This window comes from Chiloscyllium punctatum, chromosome 27 (genome assembly GCF_047496795.1).
Source record: "Chiloscyllium punctatum isolate Juve2018m chromosome 27, sChiPun1.3, whole genome shotgun sequence".
Lineage (NCBI taxonomy): Eukaryota > Metazoa > Chordata > Chondrichthyes > Orectolobiformes > Hemiscylliidae > Chiloscyllium > Chiloscyllium punctatum.
Genome location: NC_092765.1, coordinates 1,578,742 through 1,595,533, shown reverse-complemented (window position 1 = coordinate 1,595,533; position 16,792 = coordinate 1,578,742). Strand labels below are relative to the sequence as shown.

At 46.9% G+C, this 16,792-nt stretch overlaps 1 long non-coding RNA gene across 1 annotated transcript in view; it reads right to left on the bottom strand.

The window, feature by feature from the left end:
* LOC140453348 (uncharacterized) overlaps positions 1–16,792 on the bottom strand; it is a 60,305-nt gene that overhangs the window by 25,819 nt on the left and 17,694 nt on the right. Inside the window, exon 2 of the long non-coding RNA XR_011952368.1 lies at positions 1,872–1,936. This is a non-coding gene — a long non-coding RNA (uncharacterized lncRNA). The remainder of the gene's footprint in view (positions 1–1,871; positions 1,937–16,792) is intronic.

Sequence of the window (16,792 nt, the reverse complement as noted above, 5' to 3'; positions counted from 1 at the left end):
ACAATTACAACATTTAAGAGGCATTTGGATGGGTATATGAATAGGAAGGGTTTGGAAGGATATGGGCCGGGTGCTGGCAGGTGGGACTAGATTGGGTTGGGATATCTGGTCGACATGGACAGCTTGAACTGAAGGGTCTGTTTCCAAGCTGTACATCTCTATGACTCTATGACTCTACTGTTCCTTAAATCCTACCATTCACAATGAGATTCCTACCTTGATCTGACTTTCCAAAATGCAAGACCTCATACTTATGTATATTAACCTCCATTTGCTATTTCTCGGCCCAGAAAGTTCAGGAAGAGGAGGAAGAAACATTCTTTGAATTGCTTCCTGTATTTTGTAAGTGACTTTAACACCAACTATAAACGTTACATTGACCTTTGAGTACAGTGATCAATTAATGTATAAACACAATGATCATATCAGAAGCCTCCCACAGGGCTAGGCACAAGGCCTCTTTAAAAACACATTAACTGCAAAGACAGTCAATTTTAATCACTGTTAAGTATAAATATCATTCAGACATTGAAAAAAACCTTTTAGTTACATAAGTCATCTGAATATTTTAAGCATTTGAGCAGACTCATTTTTTCTACAGTTCTGACTCTCCTTTTCTCAGTTGAATGCTGAAGGTATACACTTTGCAATCCATCTAACATCCAACTATATTCCGAGGAACGTGCATCTGTTCATTTAAATATCAACTTGTGGCATTCCACATCCGCAATGAGTAAAAATAGCAGTGATTTAAACTTGGTCTTTCAGTGCCATAGACAGACACGGTCTCTGGTGTTTGTGTCTGACCCTGGCATGAACAATGACTCAGTGTCATCAGGTGGGATGGAGCATCAGGTAAATGCTTTAAGAGAAAATCCTTGTTCTTCCCACTTCTTTGTTTAATTTGTTTGACTGATAGAAATTCAGAGTTTCCTGTAGCAAAGACCTCAGAACAGTAGCATATAATGAATACACGTGGTTTTATTGGTGAGATAGAGGCATGAGCAACTCCATACACAGCAGCAACTAATACTGATCTCATTCGATAAACCTGGCAGTGTACTTGCGTGGCAATGTTGTAACAAGTGTATCTTTTTTAATTTTCAGTATTTTTGATTGTAAGCTAAGTGTAAAAGGACTATTTATACAAAAAGACTGTTGAAGGAATGTCTGTGCTTTTGTTGGAAACATTTATAGTAAATTTTGTTGACACTGTATCCTAGCATCTTCAAGCAGTGAGACAGCTTACTGCAGGCAGACTGCTGCCAAGGGGCTGTGCACAATGTGAGATTTTGGCAGCACTAGATTGATCTGGGGTGTAGTGACAAGTTGGGGATGAAAAAGGCCTTCTGCCTGCCAATAACTGTGATTGGCTCCTGGGGAGCTGAACAGCTTGTGGGTTTGAACGATATAGCCAGATGTCTTTGGACATCCAGAAGGACACACAGTGTTCTTTTTCTCTGCTGTGAAAAATGACTAAAGCTCGGCAAAAGGTAATTCCATTTCCCTCAACAATTGCTGAAAGCTGTGACTTTTAATCAATAAGTCAGAGATCTTTTTTAAATTTGTGAACAAGTCTCTTTGCGCCTCTTTAAAGGAAGTGGAAGAACAGCTGGATAAGAGAGGTCAACAAGCAGCAAGTCCTGACAAACAGATGAATTACTTCAGCCAACACTGGATTGGGACCATTGAACTGCCTTTCTAGTTTTATCCTTCACCCATAACACGTGTGTGTGTGTGTGTGTGTGTGTGTGTGTGTGTGTGTGTGTGTGTGTGTGTGTGTGTGTGTGTGTGTGTGTGAACATGTTGAAGGGAATGACAATTTTAAGTAGAGATTGACAATTTTATGTCAACAGCTCATAGTTGTTTACCTGAACAATGAAGAGTTTCTATCAAATTGTGAAGTGCAGAAACTGGGTTCAAGCTTTCTGTTAACCTGAGCGAGAAAGAAGAGATAAATTAGGGAATTTTAAGTACATTTATAAAATCTTTAACTTTCATGATGACTCTGGGAAGAGTGGGGTTTGATTACTAGTGCACTACGCCAGCAAGGTCTGAGAATATATTTAAATTGTTTTAAATGTTGCCACCATAAAATCCAATCAAACATCCTCCAGTAACTTGGTTTCTTCAAAAATGAATCAGACTATCATTGTAACCTGTCAATATTGCATCCAGTTAAATAATGGAAACTTGTATTTAGAAATAGACCAGAAGGGAGGGGGAAGCTTTCTGTTTGGTAGCAGCTGTAAAATGATCGAGCTGGATAGGAAATTTTTACCTAAAAACAGCAGAGAACATCTTCTTCCTCTGTGTTCTACACCACATCAGGTCCATTTGATGAGTGTATTCACTTCAGTCTAAATATGATGCACATTCACATGTCTTCACCACTTGTACAGCAAAAATATAATCATTAAAAACCACAATGAGAAGATTCTGATCAATTTAGAAAAGTTACATGATACACTGAAGTATCATGTCCAGGGTGAATTATTTGCTGTTTTCCTTCTATCATTAATATTTTTATCTGTTATTCAATGACATTTAGAAACAGCTCCAAATTACAAAAGAATAGTGGAATAATTGGCTTGGTTACAGGTAAATTACATTAGGAGTTCTGTTCCAAAGTATTTGCCAGAAGTTGCACAGCTGTTGTTTGAGCATGTTGTTGGCTATTATATTTCATTGCAGATTTTCTTTCTTGCGGGATCTAGGGAGATCACATCACCTGCTCTTTCCCAATACAATGCCACGCAGAGCAACTCACACCTGGTGCAGGCAGTTTCCATCCTATATCTGACACCCATTAACATCCAGTATCAAAGCTGGGTCACGGTTCCCCAAACAGGGCACCTTTCCACAATGTGTACAAATACACACTCCCAATGTCCATAAAATATAACCAACATTTCAATCATAACCAACTCTATCAACAGAGAGGGCCCCTGATTCAGGAGCTTCTGAACCAATCACATGCTGTATCTCACTTTGTTTCTTTTTTCATCTTCTTTAAGGAATAAGACCCTGTTTCTGACTGTTAGTGCTGTCAATCCTGGAAATGTTGTCCTTGTGAGAAAGTGACCCCTTGTGTCCCACAGAGCATTTTATTCTGACATGGAGCTGTGCCCTTAGCCAGCCTCTGTGAGGATCTGGTCACTGAGCTTCTGTCAGCCATTGTTCCTCATCATATGATTGGACAATATCTCCGGTCAGGATTTCTGTGGTAAACCTTTAGCACTGATGCAAAAAAGCAAAACAAAATCAGCTCAGGAAGAACAGGGTGATATGAACCATTGCTTTACAATTTGTGGTTCAGTCAGTTTTCTCTCATTTCTTCAGACAAAGTTGTGGGTTCAAAGCCCGCATTTAATGTGAACACAGGTCAAGGCTAGTCATCCAGCTCACTGAAGAAATACTGCACTGTCAGTTGCAGGTACCATCTTTCAGATAAGATATTAAAATGAGTTTGTAATCTCAGGGGCACTGCTTTGCAGCAGAGCTAACTTAGTGAGTTCTCCTGGTCAATACTGTGCATTAAACAACATTGCCAAAAAGAGAAGCAGATTCCCTAATCATTATCACGTTGCTGTTTTTCAGAGCTTGTTGTTAGCAAATTGGCTGCAAATATCTTTGAGACATGCAATGGTTGGGACAGGCATTATGTAAATGCAACATTTTCTGTTTTGTCTGTGATCATTTTCGGTGAGCAAGATTTTAAATGCCTTTTCCTTTTTTGGGAAACTCCTCCAGTCGGGGCTAAGCTAGTAGAAGGCCGTGTGACAATCCCCAACACCAACATTACATTGGGATAATGGCTAGCCAATTGTCTTTTGGTGTCAAAGATGGATTTAAGATCTGTGAATAACTGCTCACTAAATCTTTGCAGTTACTAATTCAGTTTCGTTAGTGTTCAGAGATGGTAATGACCAGCAGTGTTTCTGTGTCCTGTCCCAGGACATTCATCTTCTTCAGGCTATAGTCAGCCCAGAATCCTTGTAAGTGTGAGAGAGGCAGTCCATCAGTGCCTGGAGTTCCTGCTGGGTGTGTGTTATAACTGCAGCATCATCGGTAAACAGCATGTCCCTGATGAATGCCACGTGGACTTTTGCCTTGCCTCTGAGGCAGGCCAAGTTGATCGAGTGTGTAGGTAAATCCCCTGCATTGTGGTGCTAAAGGCATGTTTCAGGAGAATGGCAAAAAAAATCCCAAAGAGTCAATAAATGATTTGGATGTGAGCATAAGAGGTACAGTTAGTAAGTTTGCAGATGACACCAAAATTGGAGGTGTAGTGGACAGCAAAGAGGGTTACCTCAGATTACAACAGGATGTGGACCAGATGGGTCAATGGGCAGAGAAGTGGCAGATGGAGTTTAATTCAGATAAATGTGAGGTGCTGCATTTTGGGAAAGCAAATCTTAGCTGGACTTATACATTTAATGGTAGGGTCCAAGGGAGTGTTGCTGAACAAAGAGACCTTGGAGTGCAGGTTCATAGCTCCTTGAACGTGGAGTCACAGGTAGATAGGATAGTGAAGAAGGCGTTTGGTATGCTTTCCTTTATCGGTCAGAGTATTGAGTACAGAAGTTAGGAGGTCATGTTGCGGCTGTACAGGACATTGGTTAGGCCACTGTTGGAATATTGGGTGCAATTCTGGTCTCCTTCCTATCAGAAAGATGTTGTGAAACTTGAAAGGGTTCTGCAAAGATTTACAAGGATGTTGCCAGGGTTGGAGGATTTGAACTATAGGGAGAGGTTGAATAGGCCAGAGGCTGTTTTCCCTGGAGCGTCAGAGGCTGAGGGGTGACCTTTATAGAGGTTTGTAAAATCATGAGGGACATGGATAGGATAAATAGACAAAGTCTTTTCCCTGGGTTCGGGGAGTCCAGAACTAGAGGGCATGGGTTTAGGGTGAGAGGGGAAAGATATAAAAGAGATCTAAGGGGAAACGTTTTCACATAGAGGGTGGTACATGTATGGAATGAGCTGCCAGAGGATGTGGTGGAGACTGGTACAATTGTAACATTTAAGAGGCGTTTAGATGGGTATATGAATAGGAAGGGTTTGCAGGGATATGGGCCGGTGCTGGCAGGTGGGACTAGATTGGGTTGGGATATCTGGTCGGCATGGACGGGTTGGACTGAAGGGTCTGTTTCCATGCTGTACATCTCTATGACTCTATGAGTGTGGGAGCAAGAATGCCACTGCAGATGTTGAAGGGCTCAGAAGAGCTGCTGTTGAACTGCACTGTCTCCTTCATGTTACTGTGGAAGGATTCAATTATGCTCAGCAATTTCAGTGGGCAGCTGATCATCAGGAGAATCCTTGAAAAGGCCATTTCTGCTGACCAGGTCGAATGCCTTGGTGAGGTCGATGAAGGTGACCTACAGGAGCATTTTCTGTTCTCTACCCTTCTCCTGCAGTTAATGAAGGTCTATTGTTGACCTTTTAATTCAGAAGCCACACTGAATGTCGTCCATCAGTTTATGTACCCTGGCTCCACCATCACTGACAACCTCTCCTTGGGCACGCAGATTGACAAGAGGATCGAGAAAGCAGCCTCAACTCCTGCTCTCCTCATGACTCAAGTATGGACAAATCCCAAGCTGACAGTGAAGACCAAAATGTCAGTCTACAACGCCTGCATCATAAGCACACTGCTGTATGGCAGTGAAACGTGGGCTCCACCTGCCAGACAGGAGAGAAAACGGAACATCTTCCGCTTGAGTATCCGCTGTATCCTGGGCATATCCTGGTAAGGCAGAGTGTGCAATGCAGTGGTCCTATCTCACGCTGGCCTTCCCAACATGTACACCCTGATCAGGCAGCAGAGACTGCGCTGGCTGGGCCACGTCCACCCCATGGAGGATGGCTGCATCCCAAAGGATATCCTCTAGGGAGAGCTCATATCCAGAAAGAGACCCACTGGGCGTCCCCAGCAGTGCTACAAGGATGTCTGCATACTGAACATGAAGGCGCTTGACTCCATTGTTATGGAGTCCTGGGAAAGGCTTGTAGCTGACCACATAAGATGAAGATGCACCCTGAACCAATATCCCAAAACAGGGGAAAAGAAGCTGAAGAGCACTACAGCAGACAAGTGGGCACGCAGGGAGGAGGGCAGCAGCTCGAGCAGATCATTGACCACATCCAGATGTGACCTGTGTGACCAGGACTGTCACTCCAGGACTGGGCTCTTCAGTTACAATAATGAGGCCAGCCATGACCGAAAGGGGCCTCACAATTCAGTTTAAAAACTTGTCTCGAGAATTGTAACAAAATATTGAAACATGGGACTGCCATTGACTGCTCTTGGCAGTTCTTCCATCAGAGATGTACAACAATGGTAGAAAAACATGAGACTCTAATTATTAAATCATAGTTAACAAAGGATGGTTTGATCTCAATGCAAAAATCTATTTAGATTATGCAAAGACATTTAGAAAAATGTAATCTCTGAGATAAGGAAAATAACATTAATCCACCAATGTGCAACAATGGGCTCAAATCAAGGCTCCCAGCTTCTGAGTTATTTTTGACAGGAAGGGAGGAGCAGGAGGATGCCATTCAGCCCATTCAGCCTACCCCACTTTTCTATATGGTCACAGCTGATCTGTTTGCAATCTCAGCTCCAGTTTCCTGTCAGCACCTGTTACCCTTAATCCCTTTGTAGATCGAACAGCCTTGATTCATTTAAAGACTCAGGCACTACTACCTTCAACAGAAGAGAATTCCACACTCTGAGGACCTGCTGAGGGAAAATATTTCTCCCTGACCATCTTAAAAGAGAGACCTCTTATTCTGAAAGGGAGTCCCCTAGTTTCAGTCTCCCCCACAGGAGGTAATTTATGCTGGATATCCACCATGTCCAGTCCCCTCAGGATCTTATGTTTCAATAAGATCACCTCTCATTCTTCCGAAGTTCAGAGGATATAGGACCTATCTGTCCAAGCTGTCTTCATAAGGGATGAGGTGAATTATTTTGGTATCACTGAGGAGATCCCTGGGAAACAGGCTATGCTCCTGTCATCATTACATGAATGCCATGTCAGCCAGGCCCCTGTTGCAATGGAAACAGCTATCAATTATTTATCTAGCTGTTTTAGACACAGTTTGAGTATTGCATGAGAGGGTTGTCTTGTCTCAGTAATTTGGAATTCTTCATGCTCCCTCTAACTTCAATGACTCTGGGGTTGTTCCATTGTTGAACTCTGTCTATTCTTAAGTGATGAATCTCTTGTTCATTCTGTATTCAAATCACAATGGCTGCTTTGACTTACACTTAAAGGAATGTCAGGAATCACATGCTACATCCAACAGACTGAGATTCACCCAGTCCATAATCACAGCAGAATTCATCTACTGGGGGAGAGAGAGAGAGAGAGAGAGAGAGAGAAAACGCAGTCCAAAGATGTGCACGTTAGGGTGGATTGGCCATGCTAAATTGCCCACAATGTTCAGGGATGTGTAGGTGAGATGCATTAGTCATGGGCAAATATAGGGTAGGGGGAATGGGTCTGGTGGATTACTCATCAGAGGGACGATATGGACTTGTTGGGCTGAAGGATGTGTTTCCATTCTATGAAGAATGAGTGAGTGTATGTGAGAGAGAGAGAGTGTGAGAAAGAGAAAGGCAAGAGCCCCAATGACAAACAAAACCAGAGATGGCTGGAGAAACTCAGCAAGTCTGGCAGCATCTGTGGAGAGAGGAACGTGTGTTGTGATGCCAACTACCACAAGCAGAACTGAGCTGGTACCAGCCTCTTCCCTTGTCTGGGTCGAAGGACAAACAGGATTTCCTGGAATAGAGGAGAGCGCCAAGCCTGTCGAAATGTGGAGAGATCCTTATCTTTAACAAGGTATAATTAATTGTAATTAAACTATACGATCCATTTGAAAGTTGGATACTGTTCCTAAGACATTTGGGAGATGTGTGGATATGTATCTTCACCTCCAAGGTCCCAAGATGTTCGGAGTTTCCTCCCTAAACTGTTATGATGACATTAACATAATCTGTGACGTACAATACATTCTCCCAACATTAATCCTTTCAAGCCATGATCCAATACAAGATATTTAATAAGACCACCCTCTCTCAAATAGAGCAGCAGGATTTTAAAATCCAGCCCAAGAGTCTGACAAACTCATTGCGGCCAGAATCTGGTGTGAGACTTAATCAGCCCCCACTCGATCAGACCCACTCAATCAACCCCCACTCAATCAGCCCTCACTCGAACAGACTCAAACTCACACTCACACTCACACACACACTCACATACACACACTCACACACACCAACAAACTCACACACACTCACACACACTCACACACACACACGCACATCCACACTCACACATGCACACTCACACACGCACATCCACACTCACACACACACTCACACACACACATCCACACTCACACTCACACTCACACACACACACACACACTCACACTCACACACACTCACATACTCACACACACACTCACACACACACACTCACACTCACACTCACACTCACACTCACACTCACACTCACACACACACTCACACACACACTTACACACACACACTCAGACACCCACACACACACAGGCACACACAGACACACACACACACTCACACACCCACACACACTGACACACACTCACACACACACACACACTCACACACACACACAGACACACGCTCACATTCCCACACACAGACACACACTCACACACACACTTACACACACACACTCAGACACCCACACACACACAGGCACACACAGACACACACACACTCACACACCCACACACACTGACACACACTGACACACTGACACACACTCACACACACTCACACACACACACTCTCACACACCCACACACACGCTCACACACCCACACAGACACACGCTCACATACCCACACACAGACACACACTCACACACTCACACACACACACACTCACACACCCACACACACTCACACACCCACACACACTCAGACACACACAGACACACACACTCACACACACAGACACACACACACACTCACACACAGACACACACACTCACACACACAGACACACACATACACTCACACACCCACACACACTCATACACACAGACACACACACTCGCACACACACACACTCACACACCCACACACACTCACACACACACACTCACACGCACACTCACACACCCCCACACACTCAAACACACAGTCACACACATACACTCACACACAGGCACACACACTCACACTCACAGACACACACACACACACTCACAAACTCACAAACACACTCATGCACACACACACACTCACACACACAGACACACACATAGAGACACACACACTCACAGACACACACACACTTACACACACACTCACACATACACACTCACACCCACACACTTACACACACACTCACACACACACATTCACACACACAGACACACACCACACCCACACACGCACACTCACACACACTCACACACTCACACACACACTCATGCACACTCACACACACACACTCTCACACACCCACACACACGCTCACACACCCACACAGACACACGCTCACATACCCACACACAGACACACACTCACACACACTCACACTCACACACACACTTACACACACACACTCAGACACCCACACACACACAGGCACACACAGACACACACACACACACACTCACACACCCACACACACTGACACACACTGACACACACACACACACTCACACACACTCACACACACACACTCTCACACACCCACACACACGCTCACACACTCACACAGACACACGCTCACATACCCACACACAGACACACACTCACACACTCACACACACACTCACACACCCACACACACTCACACACCCACACACACTCAGACACACACAGACACTCAGACACACACAGACACACACATACCCACACACAGACACACACTCACACACTCACACACACACACACACACTCACACACCCACACACACTCACACACACTCAGACACACACAGACACTCAGACACACACAGACACACACACTCACACACACAGACACACACACACAGACACACACACTCACACACACAGACACACACATACACTCACACACCCACACACACTCATACACACAGACACACACACTCGCACACACAAACACTCACACACCCACACACACTCACACACGCACACTCACACACCCCCACACACTCAAACACACAGTCACACACATACACTCACACACAGGCACACACACTCACACTCACAGACACACACACACGCACTCACAAACTCACACACACACACTCATGCACACACACACAGACACACACTCAGAGACACACACACTCACAGACACACACACACTCACACATACACACTCACACCCACACACTTACACACACACTCACACACACACATTCACACACACAGACACACACCACACCCACACACGCACACTCACACACACACTCACACTCTCACATACCCACACACACACTCACACACACACTTACACACACACACTCAGACACCCACACACACACAGGCACACACAGACACACACACACACACTCACACACACACACACACTGACACACACTGACACACACACACACACTCACACACACACAGACACACGCTCACATTCCCACACACAGACACACACTCACACTCACACACACACTTACACACACACACTCAGACACCCACACACACACAGGCACACACAGACACACACACACTCACACACCCACACACACTGACACACACTGACACACTGACACACACTCACACACACTCACACACACACACTCTCACACACCCACACACACGCTCACACACCCACACAGACACACGCTCACATACCCACACACAGACACACACTCACACACTCACACACACACACACACTCACACACCCACACACACTCAGACACACACAGACACACACACTCACACACACAGACTCACACACACACTCACACACAGACACACACACTCACACACACAGACACACACAAACACTCACACACCCACACACACTCATACACACAGACACACACACTCGCACACACACACACTCACACACCCACACACACTCACACACACACACTCACACGCACACTCACACACCCCCACACACTCAAACACACAGTCACACACATACACTCACACACAGGCACACACACTCACACTCACAGACACACACACACGCATTCACAAACTCACACACACACTCATGCACACACACAGACACACACACAGAGACACACACACTCACAGACACACACACACTTACACACACACTCACACATACACACTCACACCCACACACTTACACACACACTCACACACACACATTCACACACACAGACACACACCACACCCACACACGCACACTCACACACACTCACACACTCACACACACACTCACGCACACTCACACACACACACTCTCACACACCCACACACACGCTCACACACCCACACAGACACACGCTCACATACCCACACACAGACACACACTCACACACACTCACACTCACACACACACTTACACACACACACTCAGACACCCACACACACACAGGCACACACAGACACACACACACACACACTCACACACCCACACACACTGACACACACTGACACACACACACACACTCACACACACTCACACACACACACTCTCACACACCCACACACACGCTCACACACTCACACAGACACACGCTCACATACCCACACACAGACACACACTCACACACTCACACACACACACACACTCACACACCCACACACACTCACACACCCACACACACTCAGACACACACAGACACTCAGACACACACAGACACACACATACCCACACACAGACACACACTCACACACTCACACACACACACACACTCACACACCCACACACACTCACACACACTCAGACACACACAGACACTCAGACACACACAGACACACACACTCACACACACAGACACACACACACACAGACACACACACTCACACACACAGACACACACATACACTCACACACCCACACACACTCATACACACAGACACACACACTCGCACACACACACACTCACACACCCACACACACTCACACACGCACACTCACACACCCCCACACACTCAAACACACAGTCACACACATACACTCACACACAGGCACACACACTCACACTCACAGACACACACACACGCACTCACAAACTCACACACACACACTCATGCACACACACACACTCACACACACAGACACACACTCAGAGACACACACACTCACAGACACACACACACTTACACACACACTCACACATACACACTCACACCCACACACTTACACACACACTCACACACACACATTCACACACACAGACACACACCACACCCACACACGCACACTCACACACACACTCACACACTCACATACCCACACACACACTCACACACACACTTACACACACACCCAGACACCCACACACACACTTACACACCCACACACACTGAAAAACACACTCACACATACAGACACACACTTACACACACTCACACACCCACACACACATTCACACACGCACAGACACACACGCTCACACACACCCACACACTCACACACACACTCACACACACTCACTCACACACTCTCACACACCCACACACCCACACACACGCTCACACACCCACACAGACACACACACACTCACACACATACACTCACACGCTCACATACCCACACGCACACTCACACACGCACTCAGGCACCCACACACACTCATACACACTCACACACACTCAGACACACACACTCACACACAATGAAAAACACACTCACACATACAGACACACACTTACACACACACACACACCCACACACACATTCACACACGCACAGACACACACACTCACACACACACTCACTCACACACACTCTCACACACTCTCACACCCACACACACGCTCACACACCCACACAGACACACACATACTCACACACATACACTCACATGCTCGCATACCCACACACACACACTCACACACGCACTCAGACACCCACACACACTCATACACACAGACACACACTCACACACTCTCACACCCACACACCCACACACACTCAGACACACACACTCACACTCACACACAGACACACACACACAGACACACACATAAACTCACACTCACACACACAGACACACACTTACACACACTCTCACACACCCACACACACTCACACACACCCACACACACTCACACACACACACTCTCACACACACACACACACTCACACACATACACTCTCACACGCTCACATACCCACACACACACACTCACGCACCCACACACATCCACACACACACTCACACACACAGACACAAACACACACACTCACACACCCACACACACACTCACACATACACTCAGACACCCACACACACTCATACACACAGACACACACACACTCACACACATCCACACACACACACACTTACACACACACTCACACACACATTCACACAAACACTCACACACGCACTCAGACGCCCACACACACTCATACACACAGACACACACTCACAGACCCTCACACACACACATCCACACACCCACACACACTCAGACACACACACTCACACACACAGACACACACTCACACACAGACACACACACTCACACACACAAACTCAAACACCAACACACACTCATACACACACGCACTCACACACCCACACACACTGACACACACACACAGACACACACACTCACACACACAGACACACACTCACACACACTCACACGCACACTCACACACCCCCACACACTCAAACACACAGTCACATACACATACTCACACACAGACACACACACACGCACTCACAAACTCACACACACACACTCACAAGCGCACACACACACACACAGACACACACACACAGAAACACACAAACGCACAGACACACACACCCACACATGCACAATCACACACACACACTTACACACACACCCACACACACTCACACACCCACACATACACACTCACCCACACACACACCACACCCATACACACACACACTCACATACCCACACACACACTCACACACACACTTACACACACACACTCAGACACCCACACACACTCACACACACAGACACACACAGACACACACACACTCACACACCCACACACACTCACACGCACTGACACACACACTCACAAACAGACACACACTTACACACACACACATTCACACACAGTCACACACACTCACACACACCCACACACTCACACACCCACACACCCACACAGGCACACGCACACTCTCACACACACACACTCACACACACACACTCTCACACGCTCACATACCCACACACTCACACACACACATTCAGACACCCACACACATTCATACACACAGACACACACACACACTCACATACCCACACACACAGACACACACCACACCCACACACACACACTCACACACACACACACTCATACACCCTCACACACACACAGACACACACACACTCACACACAGACACACACACTCACACACAGACACACACATACACTCACACACCCACATACTCTCACACACACTCACACACACACACTCACACCCACACACACTCACACACCCACACACACTCACACACACAGACACACACTCACACACACAGACACACACTCTCACACATACACTAACACACAGTCACACGCCCCCACACACTCAAACACACAGTCACACACACACTCACACACAGACACACACACTCACCGACACACACACACGCGCACTCACACACACACACACACACACACAGACACACACACACAGAAACACACAAACGCACAGACACACACACCCACACATGCACAATCACACACACACACTTACACTCACACACCCACACACACTCACACACCCACACATACACACTCACCCACACACACACCACACCCACACACACACTCACATACCCACACACACACTCACACACACACTTACACACACACACTCAGACACCCACACACACTCACACACACCCACACACACTCACACGCACTGACACACACACTCACACACACACATTCAGACACCCACACACACTCATACACACAGACACACACACACTCACATACCCACACACACAGACACACACCACACCCACACACACACACTCACACACACACACTCATACACCCTCACACACACACAGACACACACACACACTCACACACAGACACACACACTCACACACACAGACACACACATACACTCACACACCCACATACTCTCACACACACTCACACCCACACACACAGACACACACTCTCACACACACACACTAACACACACAGTTACACACCCCCACACACTCAAACACACAGTCACACACACACTCACACACAGACACACACACGCACACACACACACTCACACACACAGACACACACACTTACACAAACACTCACACACCCACACATACACACTCACACACACTCACACACTTACACAAACACTCACATACCCATACACACACACTTACACACACTCAGACACCCACACACACTCACACACACACAGACACACACAGACACACACACTCACACACCAGGCACACATTGACACATACGCTCTCACACACCCACACACACTCTCACACACACAGACACACACACTCACACACCCACACATCCATACACATACTCACACACACACAGACACTTTCGCACACACTCACACACACTCACACACCCACACACACATTCACACACACAGACACACACCGCACCCACACACACACACTCACACACATACACTCTCACACACTCACATACCCACACACACACACTCACACACACACTTACGCACACACAATCAGACACCCACACACACACTCACACACACAGACACACACAGACACACACACACTCACACACCCACGCCCACTCACACACACTGACATACACACTCACACACACAGGCACACACTTACACACACACTCACACACACTCACACACACACACACACACCCACACACACCCACACACACAGACACACTCACACACATACACTCTCACACGCTCACATACCCACACACACACTCACACACACACTCAGACACCCTCACACACTCACATACACAGACACACACACTCACACACCCACATACACACACACACTCACATACAAACACACACACACTCACACACCCACACACACTCGCACACACACACACACACACACTCACACACAGACACACACACTCACACACAGACACACACACTCACACACACACACACACACCCACACACACTCACACACCCACACACACTCACTCACAGACACACACACACTCACTCACACACACACACACTCACACACACTCACACAGACACACACAGACACACACACAGACACACACCGCACCCACACACACACACTCACATACCCACACACACACACTCACACCCACACACACTCACACACCCACACACACTCACACACACAGACACACACTCACACACACAGACACACACTCTCACACATACACTAACACACAGTCACACGCCCCCACACACCCAAACACACAGTCACACACACACTCACACACAGACACACACACTCACCGACACACACACACGCGCACTCACACACACACACACACAGACACACACACACAGAAACACACAAACGCACAGACACACACACCCACACATGCACAATCACACACACACACTTACACACACACCCACACAC